Below are 11,093 nucleotides of genomic sequence, written 5' to 3' on the forward strand. Positions count from 1 at the left end.
GGATTTTGTTGCAAAAAGATCTGAATTTAATAGAAAATTTGACATATAAGATATAAGAAAAATAAAGGGTAAATATCAAAGACTAATTTCAAGGTACCCAATGAAGTCAAACTATTTACTTTTTATATGTGGAAATGTAAACTATGTCTAAAATTGTCATTAGTAAATTAAGTAGTTTGAAAGAAAGATTGGAGTAGAACGGAATATGATGTGATTCTAAAAAGCATAACCATGTAGGAAAAGATAGAAAGAGTAAATATACAAATGAGATTCAATTGGAAGAATTGACACAGAGAAATTTGATGGGGGAGGAGTACTGGTAGTTCTGCAAACATACATTGGGAATGAATTAAAGAGGGAGCAAGATTATATGATATATATATATATATATATATATATATATATATATCTAGATAGATCTATATATTCAGAATTTCAGGTGATCAATGGATTTTTTTCCTATTTCTATTTTCTTCTCTTGTTCTAAGACTTCAAGACAATTTTCTTTAATTGTTTCTTGTATTGATTTTTTTTTGATCATAGCTTTTAGATAGTCCAATTATTATGTTTTCTCTTTTTAATCCATTCTCCAGATCTAGATCTATATATATATATATATATATCAAGTAGAGTATAAAAGTCTTCTAAATTCAGAAATAAATAAAGCTTAGGGGATAGGAAAGAGAGAGAATAGTAGAGGAATTTGCACAGAAAACCCTACTCATTTCCTATCTGGGTTAACATATAAATGCATATAAGAATAATAATATAATATATACATGCACAACAACATACGCATTTAATGGGGAACAAAGTTCTATATTTATAAAGAAACAAGAGAATGAGGTAATATGTAGAGGGCTGGAACTCTGAAAAGGTGTGCTTGAATCTATAGACAGCATGGTGCTTATAGTTAAGCACCTCCTCAATGTAAGATAATGGTTTTCTGTATGGTGATGTAATGGCTCTCCTAACATTCTCAGTGTGTTGTAGTGATGTAATCGTACCGAGGTATTTAAGGGAGTCTCAAACACAGAAGATTCTCTCAGCCACAGAGGCAGAGAAGACTTCAGACTCCAGACTCCAGATTCCATCTTTGGAATCTTCCAGCCATGTGGTAGCTCTCCTGCCTCCTTCATTTCTCCACCTAAAGACCAAGGACTTGGGCTGATCTCCAGAGAGCTAGCTCAGACATTACAGTTAAAAAAAAAAAAAAAAAAAATATATATATATATATATATATATATGTGTGTGTGTGTGTGTGTGTGTGTGTGTATAGATATATACATATACACACATATATATTTGGAAGGCTATAAAAATCTTCTAAATTCTGATGGAAACAAGAGGGTGAGGAGAAAGGGTGGAGAGAGAAAATAAGGGAGGGATCCTTAGAGAGTTGTAGATTAAGTGATAGGAGAGCAAAATAGCAAGCAGAAGTAAAGCACAGCCGTCAGGAAGGATACACACAAACATAATAAAGATCAGGAGTGGAATTTATTAGTTTTAAAAAAAGCTGGGGTAGTAATCATGATCTCAGACACAAAGGTAAAATAATGTCAGACACAAAGATAAAATAGGTTTAATCAAAATTATATGCCAGCCCTACTCATCAGTATTATTTTAAACTTTAAATAACTAGACAGTATGAGTTTGGAATATTGCTGTGGTCTAGAAAATGACAAGTTGAGGATTTAGAAAAATATGGAAAGACTTGGATTTATAAAGGAAGATGTTATTTAAATTTTGAGAAACAGGATAAATAAGCAAAAGTACAGTCTACATAGATGTATATGAAGGTATATGTATATATATATATGGGTGTGATTATAGACATCTATATATATGTGTGTGTATCTATACATATTTATTTGAGCTTAATTTTATCCTACTTGGGTGGGGTAGGGAGGAAGAAAAAGTGGATAAAATGACTAAAATGTTTTACATGATTGCATATATATAAACAATATTGAATTGCTTACCATGGGGGAGGGGAGAGAACTGGAGAAGGGGGAAGAAAAGGATCAAGAATTTGGAACTCAAAGCTTTTTTTCCCCTTTTAAAAGATCCATTTATTTTCAATGCAGGGAACAAAAACATTTCCATGCCACAGTACAATAAAAAAGATGTTTGCACATGAAACTGAAAATCTACCATGTAAAACTTGCTGTTCTCTCTAAATATGCAGCAAAATGATTTTTCCCCTTTTTTTCTTCCACTGCCACTCTGGAGATGGCTACAATTAGACACAAACATATACATACATAAAATTATTCTGCATATGATTCTATTTATCTTTCTCTAGATTCACATAGCATCTCTTCATGTATCCTTTATTTTTTTCTCCAATTTTTAAATATTTTTATTCAAAGCTTTTTTTGTGTTTTTTTTAGGTTTGTTTGCAAATTTATTTATTTAAAACTTAAATACAAAACAGTAAAAAAAAAAAAAAAAAAAAGCCATTATCATGAATAGCAGAATTTAAAAGAGGATTCAAAATATAAAGCCATAAATTTACATTTCAAGAAAACCTATACAATAAATATTATACATTGTGGTCAGAGCTGTTCAACTTTGCTTTCTTGTAACTTTTCTTCTCTTCACAAGAATTTTCTAGCTCCATCATGTGATCTTTCATTGTTTAATTGTTTATGGAACCGAATAAGTAACTTAATTTAGGTAATATTGTTATTTTTATTGTATTGGCTTTGCCTATTTATGATCAATTAATATTTTCTAATTATTTGATTATTTATTTTTGTAAATGGCATTTTTATAGTTGTAGGCATATAATTTCTACGTGTGATAAAGTTCCAAGTATTTATTAATTTTTATAGTAATTTTCAATGGGGTTTCTCTTTTTATCTCTTTTTTTGCTGAAATAAGTTATAGGAATTCCTATGATTTATTTAGATTCATTTTGTGTTAAAATTTTGCTGCATATATAATTTCAGTTAATTTCTTTTTTTTTTGCTGAGGCAATTGGGGTTAAGTGACTTGTCCAGGGACACACAGCTAGGAACCTTTCTGAGGCCAGAAAGGTTCTCTTGACTTCAGAGCTGGTGCCCTATCTACTTCACCACCTAGTTGCCTCTTTCAGTAAATTTCTTACCTAAATCTTTAACTTCCCCTAGATAAACTATTATGTAATCTGCAAAAATGATAGTTTTTTTGTGTCTTTTTGCTATAGCCATCATTTCTAGCATTATATTATATAGAAGTTACGATAATGGACATCTTTGCTTTATCTCTGCTCTTATTGGAAAGGTCTCTAATATTTCCCCATTAACTATGTTTGCTCAGGCTACAGATTGTTACGGGCCAGAACTCTGAACTTGAAACAAGGATGCTTACAAGGTACTAAGTGGAATTGCTAGTTTAGCATGGTTCAGTGTGAGAGATTTAAGTCTACAATAAATAACGGTTTTCTAGTGATAAAATGATTGGTTTATACTTAGTGTAGAGCATATAAGCTAGGAGCCTCAACTAGGTTGATTGAGAAGCTTTTAGAGAGCAGAGAAGACAGGCAGGAGCTCAAGCTTTCTGAACCAAGGATAGATATTCATTTGATCTTTATTCAGGCCACTGGTGGCAGGCTCTTTTCCTGCAGTTCCCCCACTAAGACCAAGGCCAGATTGAATGGGTCTCCGGAAAGCTGCCCGGCATCAGGCAAGAAGACAATAAAGGATTTGGAATTTAATACCTGACTGTTCTTGTGGTGATTACTCTGACTGAAAAGAAAAGCTGCCCAGAGTCCCCAGCAAAACCGAATTAGAGAACATTACAACAGATAAAGAAAAATACATTTATTTCCCATCTGTCTGATCCTTTTTAATTTTTACATTTTAGCAAAAGCCTTTTCAGCATTTGTTAACATGTGATTTTTATGATATTTGTTATTCATATGACCTATGATATTTATAATTTTTTAAATATTGAACCAAATCTACATTTCAGGTATAAAGATGATCTGGTCATTGTACATAATCTTTTAAATATGTAGTTGGAATCTCTTGGCTAATTTTTTTTTGCATCAATGATCATTGAATATATTGATTGATAGTTTTCTTTCTCTGCTTTGTCTCTCTCTAATTTAGGTATGAAGACTATATTTGTATCATATAAAGAGTGTAGAAGGTTCCCTTATTTTCTTATTTTTGCAAAAAAATTTTCAAGATATTAATATTAACTCTTCTTGACTGTTTAAAAGCATTCACTCAAAATTTTGTCTGGTCCTGTAGTTTTTTCCTTTGGGAGTTTATTTCTGTCTTTTTCATTTTTTTTTTTCTTCTGAGGTTGAGTTGTTTAAATAATCTATTTCTTATGCTAATCTGGGTATTTTCTATATTTTTTGAAAATATTTTTACATTATATGTAAATTATCAGCTTTGTTAGGATATAATTGGGCAAAATAATTTGCTTTATTTCATTAATTATTATGAATCTTTATTTTTGATATATAAACAATTTTTATTTTTGATATATAACAATTTCCTATTTAAAAAAATCATTAAATGACTACACTGTATATTTTTTTATTATAAAAAACCCAGATCACATTTGTATTTATGAATTAAATATTGATATTGTTATTTTGCTTCCAGTTTTGTTACTCTTCTTTAGTTTTCAGAATTTGTACTTTAATGTTTAGTTTTTAAAAAATTTCTTATATTTCTAGTTTGTTAGTTGCCAGAGTAGTTTACTGATATCCTTTTCTTTTGTTGCTGAAAACATTTAAAGTTATAGATTTTAATATAAGAACTGTTTTGGCTAAATTCCATAAGTTTTAATAAATTACATCTTAATTTTTCAATAAACAAAAATTCATCTTCTTTCCTTCCCTTTCCAATCTTCTCACTTTATTGACAATGAAAGAAAAACAAAATCCCTGTTACAAACATCCATATTCAATCCAAACAAATAATTTTTTTGGTATTTTCTTTCTTTGATTTCTGTAGCAAGGCAAGAATCAAAGGAATCAAGAATTATTTTATTTTAGAGAAGAAATAACAACTAGTTTGATAAAATTGCTTTCAAAGAATGCTGGGACTGAAAGATTCATGGCAAAAATAATCAAGAATAGGATGTTTGGAAAAAGAAGGATAGAGGAAAAAAAACAATCATGGAGAAAAGTTTCAGTTATGTTGACAATCTGAAAGCAAAGAAGTCTCACTAAGAGTGGTTCTGTGGAACTGTTTGATCAAAGGTAGCACCAGCAGAGAGTAACTATGATAATTCTGAAACCCATATCCATTGAGAGAAATGGATGATCTTAATGGGAAGGCCAAAGCAAGAAATAGATTTCATAGCTGGCAGACACTCTACTTGCCACAGGACTAGCCATCTCATATGCTCATGCATTGTTAGCCCTCTAGATTTTATGAATGATGTGGGTAGAAAATGTTAAGAAATATCACTTATTAGAACTAGTGGCTGATCATTGATTCCTATTGCTTTCATTTAAGTGAGGGGTCAGAAAGAATGCTAACCTCTTCTATGAATGGTACATGTTTTAACTTTGCTTTTGACATTGCTTTTTTTTTTTTTTTTAAGGTTACATATTTGTATTTTATTTTTTAAATTCAAGAACAGAATAACAATGTATTGACAACAGTAAGAATAACTTTTAAAAACTTTTAAAAAGAGTAAAAGATTGGCTCATAAAGAGCAGGGGAAAAAGAGATTTATTAATATTGCAGGAGATAGGTAGACCAGATTCTCACATTTGTCTGTATGTATGCCAGAGAGGATCAGTTCTGACCCTTTGTCCAAGGCACTAATTGAAACACAGTAAGAGGAAATGAGGGAATTTATATGAATTTCAGAGGGGTATAATTTTAGAAAAACAAGGGCAACCAAAATCATAATATTAATCAAATCTCAGGGGTTGGGATTCTCCTTGGATCAGTAGCATTACTTTTTTATGGAATTGAAGTGTGGAATTTTAATATGTTCCATCTGGCACATTTTAGCTCTTATGAAACACTCTTGTAAATATAATTTTTGTAAAAAATTAATTTTTTTCAACACTTCCCTAGATTCTTATGCTTTGCTTCTGTTTTTTCTTTTTATCTGATCTGCATCTAACTTGTAGGCTACCTCAAGAGCTGCTGTGTGTTCCTAAGTTAAAAGGATCTGATTGAGATAAAGCTAAAATGCTAGATACATCGAGTTTAAGTCTTTTACATTGCTAGTAATGTTTACTGGAATATCTCTCACTTCAAGATATTTCATGATTATCAGGTTGTTTATATTTCCAAGAAGTTTGTAATGATAGCTGATCACTGTCAGTTCATTGATCCAGTAGGTAGACTTTTTGACAATTGTGTCCTGGAACAACTCATGATGCCAGTGGACTCTGTGACCTCTTATTATCTCCACCACTACCATTAGCATAATCTGTGCTGGGGGAAGGAGGAAATGAAAGGACAGAAAAGAGAAAGGAAAGGAAGGAGAGGGAGAAAGAAAAGAGGGAAAAGATGAAAAGGAGAAAGGAAAAGGAAAAGGAAGTGAAAAGGAAGGATAGGGACAAGAAGAGAAGGGCAGAGACCCAAAAGGTGGTAGGGAAAGGAGCCCATGACTGTCTTAAATAAGTATCCTATTCTTAAAAACTCTGGAAAAGTACTTTATAGAAATGGAGAAAACTGCTTAGCTCATGAATCAAATTAAAATGAACTAGAATTTAATGATTATGACTATTTTTTTTTCATTGAGAAGTTCTCAGTAGGAACTTGAGCAAAATAGATGAAATATTGAGAATCTCTTAAGTAGAATCTAGTTGAACTGCTAAGAGTAGGGAGGTTTTAAAGTTTCTCCTGACATTGGGTTATATATTATCTGTTGGAATAACCACTGAAATTTGCATAGCATCCTATTCTTAAAAACTCTGGAAAAGTACTTTATAGAAATGGAGAATACTGCTTAGCTCATGAGTCAAGTTAAAATGAACTAAAATTTAATGATTATGATTATTTTCTTTTCATTGAGAAGTTCTCAGTAGGAGCTTGAGCAAAATAGATGAAATATTGAGAATCTCTTAAGTAGAATCTAGTTGAACTGCTAAGAGTAGGGAGGTTTTAAAGCTACTCCTGACATTGGGTTATATATTATCTATTGGAATAATCACTGAAATTTATGTAGCACTTGGAAAAAACTCAATTTGGTTTCATTTTCAGGATAATTCACTTTACAACTATCTACTGAGAAAGCAAGAAAAACAAAACCCGTTAAAAATATGTATGGTTAAGCAAAAGAAACTCCTGCCTTAGCCATGTATTTTTAATTCCTTCTGATGTCTCCGGTTGTACTTTGAACCCATCAGTTCTCTATTTTGGAGGTGGACAGCATGTTTGGTCATGAATCCTTTGAAATTGTAATTGGTCCTTGTGCTGCTTAGTTTTAAATCTTTCAAAGTTTGTCTTTATATTATCCTTGTCATTGTATGAATGATTCTCATGGTTCTACTCATTTCATTTGATATGCAAGTCTTCCCAGGTTTCTCTGAAACCATTGCCTTTTTCATTTCTTATATCACATTAGTATTTACTGATAGTCATATGCCATAATTTGTTCAGCCACTGCCCAACTGAGGGACACCCTTTCAATTTTAAATTCTTTGCCACCATCTTTCTTTCATCTCTTTGGGATATTGACCTAGTAGCTGTATTACTGGGTCAAAGGACATGCACAGTTTACTAATTTTTAGGCATGTGTTTAAAGATATATACAAAAGACCTTCATTGAAATCCTGTGTGGGGGTATTGCAGGTATTTTTACTTACACCTTTTAAATGAGGACAATAAGTTCTAAGGATCAGAGTATTTAGGGCTGGAAGAGTCATTAAAAAACTTTAAAATCCAATCCTCTAAATTTGTAGATAAACCAGATAAGGAAACTAGAAGGATAAAATGACTTGTTCATGATCACATAGTCAATAAGTGCCCAAACCATTATCTGTACCTATGTTTCCCTTCTCATGCCCCAGAGCTCTTTTTGCCAGATCATGAATTATTGTAAATCGTTATTGCCATCATTGCCATTATTGGATAATATATAATATTGCACACACACATGTATCATATAAATTCCCTGATTTCCTCTTGCTGTGTTTCAGTGTCCTGGACAAATAATGTTATGTTATATAATTGTCATTATTAGATAATATATAATATTAAGGAGAGGTCTAGGGAAAATCATAGTCTAAGCAATGTTCGTAATGAACATTTCTAGCATTCCCAATGCTGTGAAGGTACATGCTTTAACCAGCTGGGGAGAGGCCACACAGAGAAGTGTATGTTAATGGAGATGTATGGCAAAATACAGCCCACATCCTTCTCTGAGATTATATTAGAGCCAAGGTGGCATTCTATTTTCCATCTTCCACCTGTTCTGGGACCACAGAAGGAATTAGAGTGCTGGTTCCTGATATGAAAATGTTGGCGTGGAAATGTCTTTAAATAACTTGCTAATATAATAAAAGATCAAAGAAAGTCCAGAACTTGAATTAAAGTAGGCTTTTATTGAACCTGGATCATTTATATGGTTTTTGAAATGTATTCAAGTCCCAGAGCTCATATTAATGGAATAGAATGTTACAGAAAGGGTGAGAAATGAAGATCCTGTTGGGTCAGCATATATGTCTAGCAATAGCACTTAAAGAGAGTTTATAAAAGTCTAGTAATAGGAAATAAAATTTGTGTTAATGAGGCTATCTTTGGGATGTGTCAGAGGTAGAACAAGGTTATGCAGCAACAGTAATCAACTTAAAATTTTCCACACCGCATCGGAAGACTCATAGTTGAGACATCATAACAAACATAATTTTTCCAACACAACTTATGTTGACTCAATCTCACTCGCCATACTCTTTAGTCACTTATTACTTGCCTAAGAAGAAAAAAAAAATCCACACACTCCAGTTATCTTTAGCCTGTGAAGCTGACTGACCAGGCTGAAGGAGAGAAAGAAAGGGGAACATTTAGTGAATGATAAAGGACTCCAGGATGACACGACTAGCTGGTCATAATCAGTATATTCCTTCTTGTCTTTCCTTATTAGTGTTCTAAATCTCAGCTTAAACAGTGGTTCATTACCCTAGAAAAGATCTCATAACTAAATGTGGGGGCTGCAAAATTATGATTTATTATCATCAAATGTTTGATTTGTATACCTATTTGCTATGCCTGTATACCGAGGGTCATGTAAGAATTTCTCAGGTTAAAAGAGGTCACAAGTGGAAAAAGTTTAAGAAGCCCTGGTCTAGATAACCTCTTGAGAATCTTCTCAGTGAACAAAGTTCACTGGCAAACTACTAAGAACTAAGGCAAAGAACTAAGTTAAAGTTGTATCTGTTGAAATAGTAGAGGTCAGCATTTTATTTTTTCTTTTCTTTATTTTTTGCTGAGGCAAATTGGCATTAAGCGACTTGCCCAGGCTCACACAGTTAGGAAGTGTTACATGTCTGAGGTCAAATTTGAACTCAGGTCCTCCTGACTTCAGGGCTGGTGCTCTATCCACTGCACCTCCTAGTTGCCCCATTCTATTTTTTTTAATATGGTAAGTAAAAGTAATAGTTGTATATGTATATTAATTCTCTTAAAGAAGCCTTTAAAGGAAAGGAAGAAATAGCTGATCAAATAGCATTATGTAACTTCATATACAAAAATAGGAAGAGCAGTTGGATGGCACAGTGGATAGAGCATCAACCCTGGAGTCAGGAGGATCTGAGTTCAAATCCAACCTCAGAATCTTAATACTCAATAGCTGTGTGTAATTGCTTCACTATGCATATATAAGCATATACACATATGTACACACATATATGTATATGCATACTTACATACACATATATGAAGAACATGTGATATTATCACTTTCGTGAACTCCCTTTACATTTCATCTATGCCTTTGATAAGTTTTAGGGAATTCCTTACAGGCCCAAGGGTATGCTGGAAGGCTCAGAGAGCTGATTGTTAAATTTCCAGTATGGGCATTTAAACTTCAAAAATCATCAAATTGTTTAAATTGGAACTTGATTCATTGTTTTGTTGGTTGCTAAACTTAAGAAAGAGATGGTGAAAATGTTAATAAGGAGGATCAAATGCAAAAATGTATTGAGTGCATAGATTAGAGAATTGTGTCAGACATTTATCTGCTTAGAATCTTTTGCCCAGGGTCACACAGCCAGTAAGTGTCAGATGCAGGGTTTAAACCTATTTTTTCATCCAACTTCAAGTCCAGCTTTGTGATTGGATGGAAAGAGCACTGACTTTGAAGTCAGAAAACCTGGGTTTGAATCCTGCCTCCGAATCCTTACTCTCTGCATGCACTTGGGCAAATTACTTAACCTCCCTGATTCTTACTCAGTTTCCTCATCTGTGAAATGACAGGGTGAAACAGGAGCCCTCCCAGCCTCTTCTAGCCCTCAATCTGCGATTTTTCCATTATGTAATACTGCCTCTACAATGCTTTCATGTCATATTTAAATATATTAGTTTAACCTTGTTGGCAGAAGTATGATCTGAAAGCAAAGAAGTCTGAATATTTTATTTCACTCGTCATACATGGGTCACTCAGAGCTGGAAGGGATTAAAAAATGGAACTATCAAATCTGGAAGGGAAATCAGAGGACATCTAGTGTAAATTACTCTTTATTTTCCCCTTTTGCTCTGATTTTTCTCTCCCATCATGATTCATAAAGCAATGTATGTTAAAACAAACAAACAAATAAATGGAAAAAAAAAAAACTACTTTTTGTACAAGTGAAGAAAATAAGGCCAGGAGAAATGAGAAGATTTGGCTAAAATTATACTACTAGATAATGACAAAATTGAAACTAAAACCCTAATGGCTTTTCCTAATAGAAAAATTACAAAAATTTTACAGAAGAAAATTGAGACCTGGGCAGTGAAATGATTTGCCCAAAGTCACCCAGGCACTATAGGTAGCCCACTGAGAGCTGAACCTATAATTTTCTTACTTCAGGGTCACTGGTTTTTTCCCCCTCATTTCCCCCAAGAGGCTTCGTTTATAAAATGTTTACTTTGAAAATATGACACTATGGTGGATCAGCAGAATAGGTTATATACATAAGA

Source organism: Sarcophilus harrisii, chromosome 2 (genome assembly GCF_902635505.1).
Source record: "Sarcophilus harrisii chromosome 2, mSarHar1.11, whole genome shotgun sequence".
Taxonomy (NCBI): domain Eukaryota; kingdom Metazoa; phylum Chordata; class Mammalia; order Dasyuromorphia; family Dasyuridae; genus Sarcophilus; species Sarcophilus harrisii.